The 14,347-nt window shown below is 35.4% G+C and overlaps 1 protein-coding gene and 1 non-coding gene across 4 annotated transcripts in view; both read left to right on the top strand.

Annotated features, from left to right (window-relative positions):
- DIAPH2 (diaphanous related formin 2) overlaps window positions 1-14,347 on the top strand; it is a 988,957-nt gene that overhangs the window by 940,577 nt on the left and 34,033 nt on the right. The gene's annotated exons all lie outside the window — the stretch shown is intronic.
- LOC123793949 (small nucleolar RNA SNORA62/SNORA6 family) lies at window positions 7,468-7,621 on the top strand. Its single transcript, XR_006780112.1, has one exon. It is a non-coding gene; the product is annotated as a small nucleolar RNA SNORA62/SNORA6 family (small nucleolar RNA).

Below are 14,347 nucleotides of genomic sequence, written 5' to 3'. Positions count from 1 at the left end.
CTTAAAAAGCTAGGAGAGGGGTGCCTGGGTGGTTCAGTCGGTTAAGCATCCAACTCTTAATTTTGGCTCAGGTCATTATCTCAGAGTCATGAGATTGAGCCCAGCATTGAGCTCTGCACTGGGCATAGAGCCTGTTTAAGATTCTCTCTCTCCTTCTCTCTTTGCCCCTCCCCACTCCCCTCCCCCACTTGTGTGCTCTCTCTCAAAATAAATAACTAAATAGTTGGGAGAAATGCAGCCTATGACATGGTCCTTGGACTGCAAGAAATTAAAAGTATGTGGTTTGTGGTACAGATGTGAAGGGACAAGGAGAAGCGATTCGGTTAGAGAATAGCCAAGAAGGGTTCTGATGCCAAGGGGTTTGAGCTTTTATATGGCATAGGATCCATGGACGGGTTTGAAACAGAAGAGGGTCATGATCAAATTCAGGTTTTAGAAAGAGATCTCTGGGGGCGCCTGTGTGGCACAGCGGTTAAGCGTCTGCCTTCAGCTCAGGGCGTGATCCCGGCGTTATGGGATCGAGCCCCACATCAGGCTCCTCCGCTATGAGCCTGCTTCTTCCTCTCCCACTCCCCCTGCCTGTGTTCCCTCTCTCGCTGGCTGTCTCTATCTCTGTCAAATAAATAAATAAAATCTTAAAAAAAAAAAAGAAAGAAAGAGATCTCTGGAAGGAATTTGGAGGAAAAGACTAGAGCAGTGGCTTTCAAACACTTTTTCTTTTATGCAGAGAAAGCTTTTCCAAATAAATCTTATATCTAAGATAGAGAAAAGGCAAGAATGGTACTTTATTAGAATAAATGTATATATTTAAATAGAAAACTTTTATTTACTATGAAGTCAATGAAAACAGACTGCTTCAAACTAAAATGTGTATAATTGGGGGTTACAGATCACAGCTCCTGTGTTACATCAGATTCAGCATCAAATGCATTTGATTTATTAGTGTACCATATTGAGACAATTCTGATTTGCAGTGATAAGTTGTCATAAATAATAAGTTATAAGCAACTCTCCTTGCCATGTCAAGACACTCTTATATTGAAATGATCTAGAAACAAAAAGGACAGATACTGGGGGGGGGGGGAATATCCCTGACAACAATGACAACAGTTCACATAATTTACCATATCTAGAGGCATTCAAAGCTTTTTTAAAAACGCTAAAATCATCCATACTATTGTATTACATCTGTATTTTATGTGCTCACTTTTTGTTTCCATGTGCATAGACACGGCAAATATCTGCTGAATTAAAATAATCAAGAACAAAGTAAAAATTTAAGCAACAAAATGCATACTTAAATAATATGAAACCATGAGGATTTAAAGTCAAAAGTAGCTCTATTCTACAGCAAGACAGATATTCACTAGACATTTGTCCTCTAGTCCAATGTCCAACTCTGATTTATACAAACCCGACCTACCAGAAAATTGAGACAGGTATCACATCATAGTAAAAGAGGTCATGCTTTAACAAAGAAGAGATTCATAAATCTGTGTGGGGTTAGAGGAGGGATGTCCCTCTCTAGTTTCATTAGAAACTGCTGCTAAGAAGTGTTGGGAACAAATCTGTTCAAATCCTACCTACCTCTCAGGACCCAGATCAAATTTTACCTTCTCTCTGTGACACACTGATATCTCAACATTTCCTGAGGGTTGCCCACATGCCAGGAACAGCACTAGATGCCAGAGATACAAACATGAAATAGAGAGTCACTCATCTAAATTCCTAGCATCTGTATTCACTCACTTGCTATCTAATCATTTTTTCCATCTGCCTGTAAGACTCTAAGTCCAGATGACAACAAAATTTCTATAAGTTTAATTCAACATAGTTTATTGACCACAAACTTTGTGGCAGGGTCCATGTTAGCTGTTAAAGATAGAAAGATGTCCTCAAGTAGCTTAGCAGTCTAACCTATATAAACCCCAGGGGTCTACTACAATATATACATGAATAGCCCCTTGGCTATGAGGGTAAATCCTTTAATGTTCTGACTAGATTAAACTGAGATTAAAATGTATATTCTCATTCTCAAAGGTGTCATTTTTTATTTCACTTTCTTCAGCCCTTGGTGATGCCACATGAAGAACCCTTAGGTCCAACTCTAATTGTACTTTAAATGGACCGTTATACTAACGAGGATTTTATTATGCTAACCAATTTCAACAAGTCCTTCATATTATGAATATGTAGGGCTAACTTTCACACATTACCATTTATCTCAGCATTCCTTATAATCATTTGAGGCAGATGAGGGGGGAAAACCTCTAATTTTCTATTTTTGAGAATATTTTGTTATTGGTGGTGGTAGTATTGAGATAGTGCTATTTTGGATTTCTTGGTGTCTTTAGTGCTTGTGATTCTAGAACTGTCATATATTATTCTGTGTATTATTTGATTTAGTGTTGCCTACTTGGATCAATTTCTTTTTCAGGTTTCCGTATGTGTTGTTTTGCTTTAAAAGAAATATCAACAATTAAATTGCCAGTGATAGACATATCAGTAGGACCATTCTTAAGAGATATGGAGAGAGAATTTCTCTTCCCTTAAAGTCTGTGAGTTATCTCAACTACAGTGCCTTTTAAAAGCTACTCAACAACGGTAGACTTCTGACTACTGAACAGTTGACTGCTACCTAGGATGTGTTTTCAGTTGTTGGCCTTTCTAAATAATTACTTGCCAGAAAGGAAGGGGAGTGGATGAAAATCTCTCTTGTGACACCTCCTGAAATGGAAGTGTTAGTTGACTATATCTGTTACATCACCCTGCACCCACTCAGCATCACTAATCACATGCTAAGTGACCTTGTATTTTACTCAGCATTAAGCTTGTACTGCTTGACCTTTGAGCCTCAAGCAGGCCTTTCCCCAGCACCCTGCTGTATCTTGAGTACTAAACTCTTGCATTATCCATCCTGAAGATCTGCCTTGCCTTAGAGGTACTCTGACATTTGCTAAGACTTCCCATTGGACTTTGAAGACATTTCCAGATCATGACAGTGTCATTTGATATCTTGGTTTTAAACATCATCAGAGTGGCTTGTGCTGAAGAATCTGAACTAAAAAGAAAGTGGTAAAATAAAAACATCAGGGCTATTTCTTCTGTGCTTATTAAGATGGCATGGAAAAATCATTTTTTATTATGAATATAGCTGTAAAATCATAAATATTTTTCGAGTGATCATAGTATAAAATAGAGAGCCAACAGTAGAAAAGATAGAAAGTGGCTCATTTTAAAGAGGGTTTATCTTTGGATAAGCCTTGCAGTTAATAATAATTATAATAAAACTTTATGGTTACCTGATATGCTATTATTTATTAACTAATTTTATAATGTCTTGTTTAATCCTCAGAAAAACCTGTGAACATAGTAAGATAAGGCTTCTCTCCTCATTTTGCAGGTGAGGAGACTGAGGATTAGAGAGGTTAAATGACTCATTCTTAGTTTCCTGGCTTGAATGATGCTTACCAAAATTTGAACCTAGGATTTCTGAGTCCAAATTCTGTGCTCTCTCCACTATATCATGCTGCATCTACTTATAACATGAAATTTGAGGCAGATCATTCAGGAGCTTTAATTGGCAGAGCAGCCTGTATTCAGGACAGAACTTAAAACTAGATATTAAAGCAGCTCTATAATTATTCAATTCATGTTAGTCTAGGCTGTAGGCAAGGGGAATACCTAGGTTATAATTACCTACTCCAACATAACCACTTAGTGGTGTACATTCACACAGACACACCCGAAAGTAAGTATAGTTGGATTGTGCAAACTAATTTTGTATTGGTCCAAAAATACCTCAAACCTTAGAATTATATTTCCTTAACATACTAAATTAGTTACAACAAAATTTCAAAATCTTGTCTTCGTTATTTTATGTTGAAATGTCTATGGGAAAATTGTAATTCTAATTAATTTTTCTTAATTCATAATATACCATCCTACAATTGAAGCATATCTGAAAAGACTAGAATCTATTTTATTTATCTTACAATCTGTAAAGGGAGTATTATAAAAATTAATAAGGCTTCCTAGAGTAGGAAATAAAAGTTTTAAAAATGAAGTAACAATAAACATTAAGCTCTTTAAATATGTATGTAGGAGGGATATAGAATTAGAAAGCAACCTGACGGGGGACCAACTGGAAGGACTGATGGCAATGAAAGTAAATGCATTTTAGGATATTTGGCAGATCAATCCTTTAGTTTTATGCCTTCAGAGATATGAGACCAGTAGCATGTCTAAATCTAGAGTTTTATTACCATCTACTTTTCATCAACACTGTGAAAAAGTGTGAAATTTTTAAAAAAATATTACTATGTGGGGCATTTTTTTAATTGAAGGATAATTCTACATTTAATATTTCTCCTTCAATTTCAAACATTATCACTTTAATTACCCCAAGGAAGTAGTTTATTCTAACAAACTGAGGGTTTTAGAGGGGAAGGGGGTGGGGAGATGGGCTAGCCCGGTGATGGGTATTAAGGAGGGCACGTATTGCATGGAGCGCTGGGTGTTATATGCAAACAATGAATCATGGAACACTACATCGAAAACTAATGATGTACTGTATGATGACTAACATATCATAATAAAAAAATTTTTTTTTAAAAATTAAGGAAACTGAAGTAGGAGTTTGCAGTTGACACTCAACTGTTCAGAGTTCACTGAAAGTGAAATGCCAAACTGCCAGGGATAAACTGCAGGAAGCTCTCTTGAGGCTCATGAGTGGGCTGAGAAGTGGCAGATGAGGTTACGTGTGGGTACGGTAATGCATTTAGGGAAAAAATAAAGTTAAATAAGCCAGGCTGTATTCGCAGGCTGGCAGGCTCCTACTTCTCAGTTCCAATCTTGAAAAGGGATCTAGCAGTGACTGGTAACTCTTCCCTGAAAAAAATTATTTCAGGGAGGTACTGTACCCACAAAGGTCAACATTCTGCTGGTCAACATCTGGAAAGAGATTGGCATCCAAACAGAAGGCATTCTCCTTCCTTAGTACAGGATTAAGATCCTCCAGACTTAATGTAATTCTGGTTGCTCCTTTTTAAAAAGCTGTATCAGATAAGAGAAAGCATTTGCAACAAACCAGCAAATAGTGAGGATTTCCTGTTATGAAGGGCTAAAATTTAGGGCTCTTATGTTGGGCAAGATAATGGTTTAGGGAGGCTATGCTCAGAGTCCATCAAATCATAACGTCATAAAATGTTTGGATAGGATATATGCAAACCTGTTTGCCAAACCCAAGAGTATTGGAACTAAGGAGTATCCTTGAAACATTACAGGGGTAAACAATGGGGAAGGGGACGTATTATACGTGAGTTATAGAATAAGTTACCCCAGAAGTTGTAAAGAAATAACACGTCTTATAACAGGTCAGTTCATGCACTGTACACACATTGTTAGCAAATAGAAAGTTGGAGAAGCAGAGGACAAATCGTTCCTTTCTATAGAGGTGACTCTCACAAGAAATAGAACTGGGAGGCTAAATAGATTATGAGTATGGTATTCTTTACGTTTTTAGTTTAAAAATTTATTAAAAATAAAAAATGTATTAAAAGAGTATTGAAGATGGTAATGCATTTATGGATTACAAAACTCCTTGTTCTTGTCCTACTTTTGACTTCACGTTTGTTTATATAAAACACCATCCTGTCAAAATGATGGACTTAGAAATTCAAGCTCAGTGCTTGTGGAGGCACTATGGTGTAGTGGTTCAGGTTATAGACTTTGAAACCTCACTGATGTCCACTGCTTATTAACTGCATGGTCTTGAGCAAGCTTTTTAATTTCTTGGAGGCATATTCCTCGTTTGTAAAATGACTTCATCATACTTACCCTACAGAATTGTTTGAAGAATCATTGATATGTAAGATATGCAAGTCACTTAACAAAGTGCGTGGCACCTAATAAATGCTAAGTAAATGGCAGTTCTTACTATTATTATGGGCTTTAGAGCCATGTGTATTATACTGAATTCAAAAACTTGTAACAGATGTGATGGATAAGGTGTGCCTCCATTTTCCTAATATGACTTTTTTTAAGTTTTTTGACCATTGTGAATATAGATACCTTTTGGAAATGTAGATGACACAGTAAAATATCTAGTTATGATAACAAATTTAATTATACAGATGTATTCAAATTGCATATGGTGTGAAATAATATCTTCAGAAAGAACTACTGCTTTCTTCCTCCACCATCCCGTTTTGTAAAACAGTTTTGTTCAAATTCTTCACAAATATCTCCGACATCAATGTTTCTATAAGCATGAGAACCAATTTTGAGTCACCTAACAGTTTTCTGGAAGACACTTACTCATGTTCATCTAAGTTGTTAGGTAAAGATACAACACTAATCGGTGTATGCTAGCATCACTGTCATTTTGATATCAAATCACAAATATCCATTTGCATAACACTAGGTAAGTTGATTATTCCATTCATTCTAAATGTCTTTTCTCTAGGTACTTACTATATTGCAATTTTTAGTGATCTTTCAAAGTCTTTTTTTACAATGATATCAAACAGTTAATACTGTGAAGTCACACCTTGTAAATAATCCTTAGACCTATGTTACATTTCATTGTCTTTAAACCCCACCCCAATTCGGTAAATTTGCCTCTATAATAACCTAAAACTCATATCAATTGAGGTCCCAGACTGTGTTCTGTAAAGAGTACTTTAATATTAAAAATAAAATAATTTAGATGAGGCCCCTTATAATTAAAGAATTTATAAGTACTTGAATATAAGATAGTTTCCTTTTTTTCTGAGACATATCTGGAGTGGGGAGGCATGCCTTATATTTAGGAAGATAGGAATATATATTTTCTTGAAAGTTATATCCAGTTATATAAGCTTGAAAGCATTCATATTTCTTATTTTTATAAGAAAATTCATTCCATATATGTGTTAAGTGCTGGAATGATCCAAATTTGTATGAGACAATGTTCTTGGTGTCGTAAGTGTTTTCAGACCTTGGAGAATATTTAATTCAAGAAAAAATATTGAACACCTACTATGAGCAAAGCATTTGCGGAAAAATATGAGTTGCAGCCTCTGTCCTCAATAGTTTACAAACTGTTCTAAGGGGATAAAACAAAAAAAAAAAAACAAATAATTCTTATCTGGGAAAGTAAAGAAGCTACAAACTAGGGGTTGATAGATAGGAGAAGCCATATTCAGTTGAGAAATATCAGAAAAAGCTTTAGGAAGTCATTCATATTTGAGATGAAATGCAAAGGATGTGTAAGATAGGCATTTGGAGTAAAGTAGTGAGAAAGGGGGCCAGAGCCTAATAAGGAGGGTGAAATGACGTGAACAAAAGCCTGGTAGAAGAAGAGCAAGAAGAAATATTCAGGAACAAGGAGTAGTCATTTAGATGTAGTATAGAATTCATAGGAATAATGGCAATATAAGGCTGGGCTGTGAATGAGATTAGGCTAGATTATAAAAACCAACTGGGGCTGCACATCCTTGGAGCTTAGAGCTGAGGCTACTGGCTGGCTGATAAACTCACAAGTGTCAGTAGTGCGCTACATGAGGGGCAAGTCTTTTGTTAACACCACAAGGGTCTCTGGCCCAATGAGGGGAGTTTGATAGTAATTCTTGCTACAAATATAATTTAAAAACAATTAAAAAATAAATAAAACTGTGAGGAGACCAAAGTCATCTGGGAGAGAGAAGAATAGCTTGAGAAAAATTTTAGAGACTTACTAGAGGAATTGGAGACCATCTGGATATTGGGTTTCAAAGCATTGAAGAATTGGCAATGATTAGGTATATAGCTATACAATTTAGTTATACAGTTGTGGTGGAGTAATCAACAAATTTGGCCATGTTGATATTATACATAAAGTTTGAGGGACTTGCAGACATGGTTCAGAAGGCAGTTCACATAAGGAAAAAAAAAGAGGTGAAGAGAGGAAGTCTACAAGGAAAAAAACATACAAAATAAGTCATCACATGGAAAAACACACTTTTCACCATCAAGTAAAGAAACTCAAATTAAAATAACAATAAGGTAGAGGGGTACCTGGGTGGCTCAGTCGGTTAAGCGTCCAACTCTTGATTTTGGCTCAGGTCATGATCTCAGTGGCCTGAGTTCAAGCTCTGTATCAGACTCTGTGCTGGGCATGGAGCCTGCTTAAGATTCTCTCTCTCTCCCCTCCCTCTGATCGTCCCCCCTGCCCGGTTCACATGCTCTGTCTCTCTCAAAAATAAAATAGTAGTAAGGTAGAAACATGTATCTATTAGAATGTCTAAGCACAAAGTGAGGTGTTGAGAGAGCTGTAAGGAAACAGGTAACAGTTTGATGGTGGTTCCATTGCATGACAATTAATAGAAATGTATACACAAAATAGTATTAAGTGAAAGAATTAGATCACAAGAGAGTATATAAACACTGATTATATCTACAATGTGTGTATGTTGAGACATATTAGAAGAGATTTTAAGGAATGTAGTTTAATGTTCATTTGCATTTTCTTTCTGGAACAGTTAATTAAGTGCATTCTAATCTGAAAAGAATGAAATGAAAAATGATTCCCCATAATACCCCTAAAACACATACACATACACACATCTTTGCAAATAGATTGTGGTAAAATATGATGTTCAGTGGTTGAGATGTTGCAACATTATCTATAAATCAGGGACGTAATTGAAGTTGTAGTTCCCTTCATTATCTTCCATAAGTCTGATGAGGCATTTTTGATCACTGTTTATTATGGTACTGAGAAAAGAGGAAATCCTGACAATCTACATTTTAAATCTTTCCTCAACATAAATCTTTTGCGCCCACTAAATAAATACACAAAATGTAAGCTTGTTATTGCTTATTTTCTCTACCTTTCTCTGAATACTCAGTAGGTCGTTCTTGACCTTTACCTGTCAGTTGGTAGTTGTTCTCCCTTCCCCCAGGTTGACACACACAGCTAAGGTTCAGGTTTATATGCAGCTACCACTAAATGAATTGAATGCCTACTATGTGCCACACATTGTTCCCTGGCACTCTCCAGAGATTTTATTTGATCTCGATAGTAACCATGTGAGGTCTGAAACATTATCCCTATCCTTGTTCGACAAAAACTAGGCATCAGTTCAGTAGGCAGTTCTCTTCAGAGCCTAGGACATTGCTCTTTTTGGCCACGGTGCTTTTCAAGGGGCTAGTTCCCAAGAAAAAGAAGGCACACTGTGCGTTATGGCTCATAGTATAGTTTTTAACATATACAATAATTTTTTAGAAAGCTACATATTTTTAAGAAAAGTCTTTTTTAAAAAGTGTGCTGCTTTTCCTCATTTAATGTATACTGTTGCTATAAAAATTATCATAAGGGCATATAGAAGATTTGATACAAAGCAATTCAAAATTATATAAGCAATTTAAGTGGAATCCAAACATGAAGCAAGATTATCTACTTAGTGATTTCAATTAAATAAAACTTATGAGCTGATAAAAAAATTTGAAGTTTTATTTAAATTGGTACGCGATGTTGATATGCTGACTAATTACAATAGGAAATTAATATAGCATTACATAATACAACACATAAGGCAAACAAGGAAACTTTTGAAGTAAGGTGTGGGAAATCATAAATAACAAGCTGTAAAGACTAAATAGAAGCATCAAGGGGTGATTAGTACAATAAAGTATATTAACTATGAGAATGTTTCCTGACTCAATATTATTAAGGCTGCATGGAGATGATTGCAATACTAGCTTCTATGTAACTGCTGGAATGTTACTGAGATTGGAAATGTGCACGATGATAACCCATATTTTAAGGTGGGGGAAGGGGGGGTGCTTGTATGAAGCACGTAGAAAGAGGAATTGAAAAACTGTCTTATTTGACCAAAAAAAGGAAGAGTCTGGGAGGAAAAGTAGATATTTTAGAAATAGGAAATGTGACTATAATGTACTGAGATTCATCTCCTTTTGCTCTTAGTCACACTATGTTTGTGGCTCATAGGAGTAAGAAACCTTGATGAGAAGGTAGTTGTACAGAAAAAGAATTTGAGTTAAAATCAGTGAAAGGAACGGCATTTACAGCATTTTAAAACAGATACCCAAAAGTAAGTGGCATAAAGAATGCATGCAAAAAAGGTATTGCTTTCTAGTCAAGTTCTAAATACTTCTATTGATAGTGTACAGAATACTCAGATTCCAGAGAATAATTGCAAATAGAGACTTTATGAAACAGACTTCTCATTTAACTTGCGCACCTGACAGTGGGCTTTGAATGATATTTTATTACCATTCAACCTAAATTAAAATACCCAGCTCACAGCAAAACCGTACAAACAGTAACATTAAGGTTAGGATAAAGATTGATAAAAGCAGTGACTGAACATTAACATGATACCCGGAGCTCTGAGCTCCTTCCATCAACAATGTGGAACACGTTGAAATTACCAGAGAGCAGTACAGTGACTTTTCTAACTTAAATTTGCAAGTACATGACCTTTTAACTTTTCAGCCTAAACTATACAGAAATCTAAGGCCTTTTTAATAAAGATGTGGTGCCAAACATCAAATATATACAGATATAGATATATTTACATATGTTTGTGTGTACCCATCCCACAGTATATCTCTCCAAGACATTAGCCCAGACAGCTGTGTTCTTTTCTTCCCAGGTCTTTGTATAAATGTGTACTTTAAGGACTTTGTGGGCAATACATGATATAAATATGTTTTAGGGCCATGAAAATGCAAATTATAGGATATATATATTTTTTAATCTATTTTTATTATATATATATATATATATATATATATATATATATATATATATCACATCATCATTATCAGATTTATATATTAGATCCATTGGACTTTTCCTTACCAAAGAACTGAAATACTGAATGTTGTGTTATAAAATTACAGGAGTTTTAAACTTCCTGTTCCTCCCTGATTACTTTCTTTAGAGTGGTTATCATACAGGATCATCAGAAGATCTATCATATTATCTTTCTTCATGGCTAAGTATTTTATAAAAGTGTCATTATATATTATCCAATAAATGAATGATAAAATAATTATGGTTATATTGTTCATTATCTTACATCCCTTTCCCTACTTTAAGCTTCTCAGATCCATATATTCATTGTGCAGAGTATTTGGGATAAGTTAATTCTCTTCTCTGGAAGTTAGTATCATCATCTATAAAATGAGAGGTTAATCTTCACTTAATCCATAAATTCCCTTCCAGCTCTAAAATTCCATGTTCCAATGATTATCCCCAAACTATTATACAAGTTCATGAGGTTCTTTTTAAAAATAGATATCTCAAAAAAAAAAAAAAAACCACTTTAGTGACCTGCATGAATGGAGAACTGATGTGGTATCAAAAACTCCTTTTTGCTTGAATCTTTTTTTAAAAGATTTTATTTATTTATTTGACAGAGAGAGAGTGAGAGAGCACAAGCAGGGGGAGCAGCAGGCAGAGATGGAAGTAAAACTGTATATAGATGCTGTCATGACATACCTCCTTATCTTTCTGAATTTTTACTAATCTACCTAAGATTCTTGGTAGAGAACCTTCTTGGAGAGAGACAATGTCTAGGTTTACTTCTGAAGAATAGAACTTTAAGTCCCTGCTGATCAGAGAGCCTGATGAGGGGCTCCATCCCAGGACCTTGGGATCATGACCTGAGCCAAAGGCAGGCACTTAACCGACTGAGCCACCCAGGTGCCCCTTTTGCTTGAATCTATGATGAGGGATGGACATGTTTGAAAATGTTTATCCCAAGAAAAGCAAAGGTACAAGAATAATTGGTCTTCAGGTTCATGATAAAATGGTGACTAGTTTAAACTCTTGGTGAAGGACAGACGAAGAGGGAACAAAGTATACCAAATCCCGGATGGATCATGTAATGGTGCATCTAAAAATGCTATAGAAGCTGGAGATGCTTAGGGAAGATAACCATGTGGTGCAAAATACCAACTAACTCCCCTCTAGAGTGCTTCAGAGCCTGGGAGTCACAAACTGAGGTGGTGAGGGAAGAGTGCAAAGCAAGATGAGAGCTGTTTCTTATAATTCGACAGGAAGGCACTTTAGGTATTTATTTATATATTTATTAATAACTTATTTTTCTGAGCTGTGTCTCCCCTCAGACCTAGCTTATAGAATATTGGCATTTAAAGATAACAGACATCATCATCACTCCCAAAGTTAGTTTATATGAGCAAATGTATATGTAGTTAGTTTATATGTATCAAGATGCAAGGACAGATTTTGATCCCTCCCCTTCCTTCACACTAACCAATTTACAATCTGAATGTGGCAAAAGCTTGTGAATTATGTCTATTAATCCTTGTAATTGTAGCACATTGTATAAAAATAGACATTCTTTCTAAATAATCATTAAGTAAATTCAAAATGGAGTTAAGTTACAGTTGGTGGATACAGAGACTTAGCTAACATGTAATAAATAATGGGCTCATCCAGTTAGCATCAAGTCTGAGTTTTTCTCTAGTGTTACATGATGAAAGTCATAGGTGAACAGTAAGGATGACAACCTACTCAGGAAAGAACAAGTTTTAAAGTTTGCTGTTTTCTTAAAAGTTTTTCCATAACACATTCAATTCCATTTAAATATTGCAAAAAGCTGAATTGCAAATGTTAACCTAAAGGTGAATAAAAAATGTTGATATTTTATTTAACCTAAAAATAGTAATTATGGATAGGCTTCTTTTATGATTATCATATTTAAAATATATCATTTTACGTTGAGCATTTTGGGAGGATTGTCACTGTGATGTTATAATAAGAAAATTTGTTTTGAGTGCATTAAAAATACAGTGCATGATTATTGCAATATAAGGGAAAAAGTTGTTTGCTTTTGGCAGTCTGTCAGTAGATGTAGCCTAGGAAGAAAAGTACGATAGCTGCTTTATATAAAACAGTAGGAGAAGGACACACTCTCAGAGAATTTTTTTTCCAGCTGCTGTTATTAAAGAAATTCTTTTGTAAAAGAGAAGCTGCTTTTTTTCCCCATTTTTGCTTCTTTCTCTGAATTCTTTGCTTTCAAGTAGCATGCAAAGCGTCTGTGCATGGCAGCCTGTAACTTCTGTTATTTAGACTGCCAGCTGTTAAATTGGATTGAGTTGAACCAGAGGAGGAGAATAGGCCCACTGAGGCAAATGCATTTTTACACCCTTCTTTAATAAAATAATGTAAGGAATAGCTAGAAAGCTTCCCCAGACTTTCATCTAAAGTTGTCAGATTGTAGCTATTGGAAAGAATCACTATTCACTCCTGTTAGACAGTTTTGGAGAGGAGGTGAAGAGAATTGTCTCCTGACTCTCTGTGTGCTTTGTCAAATTAGGTACTTTGAGCAGAAGTATAAAGCGAAGGCCAATGCCTCAAAGCAGGAACTTGTGCTCATCTCCTGTGACTTCCTTTTTTTTTTTTTTAAGAGATCAGATTGAATTGTAAAATGATGGGAATAGGATTGGACACAAACACATTTATTGCAGGCTCAGCAGCCATTACATATCATTAGTGAAAGGATACAAGGGGTAGAGGGGACCATTTTGATGTCACTTTCATTCTTTTTAAGGACAGATGCATTCACTGATGAGAAATAAACTGACATCTGTAAAATTTTAGAGACCAGTAATACTTTTATGCCTTCTTTTCCTGTAGGTAAACATGTAACTTTTTAATACTCATTAATATAAACTGAAAGAATGGGTGATGGTGGAGTTGCTTGTAAGAATGCCAGTTATGAAGTAACTGTGACTTACCAGAATCAGTATATTTCTGTATCAAAATAGTGTATTTTTTCACCAAGGCACATACTATTCCTAATATACCACTTCAGCTAAAGTTAATGTCAAAATCCAGTATTTCAAAGGTGATATGCTTTTTATTAAGAAATATAATTTGATCTTACTTTCTACCTGTAAAAGGCTATAGTCCTTATACATCAGCTCTTAAGTTAGTTCCATATTCTTACTTTTCTTGTTCTTTATTCTCCTTGCCAAAGAATCTGTGTAATTGGCTTGCTCTGCAAAGTGTTTTATTTGCCCTTGTGGACATTAGCTGTTTTAAGGATCTGAATGTATTATAGCAGGGAGCACATGATTTTAGTTCAACTGCCTCTGTGCCCTTTCCCCCATTGCCAAACTAATGCTTTCTGTTTTTAGTATTCCAGGGAAGAATGAAATTGCAAAGATGTAGCTGGTCATAAGGAGTAATCTAAACAGAGGACCATTCCAAGAAAGACAGTATTTGTGTACCTAGCATGGATCTTGGCCCTGCCCTACTTCTAAGCATCTAACACATTCTCATAGTCATTTCTTCTATGTTGTGATTTTTTTTAAGTGAAGCACTTTT

This window comes from Ursus americanus, chromosome X (assembly GCF_024610735.1).
Source record: "Ursus americanus isolate L20-20 chromosome X, mUrsAme1.1.p, whole genome shotgun sequence".
NCBI lineage: Eukaryota > Metazoa > Chordata > Mammalia > Carnivora > Ursidae > Ursus > Ursus americanus.
This window is presented reverse-complemented; position numbering and strand designations above follow the sequence as displayed.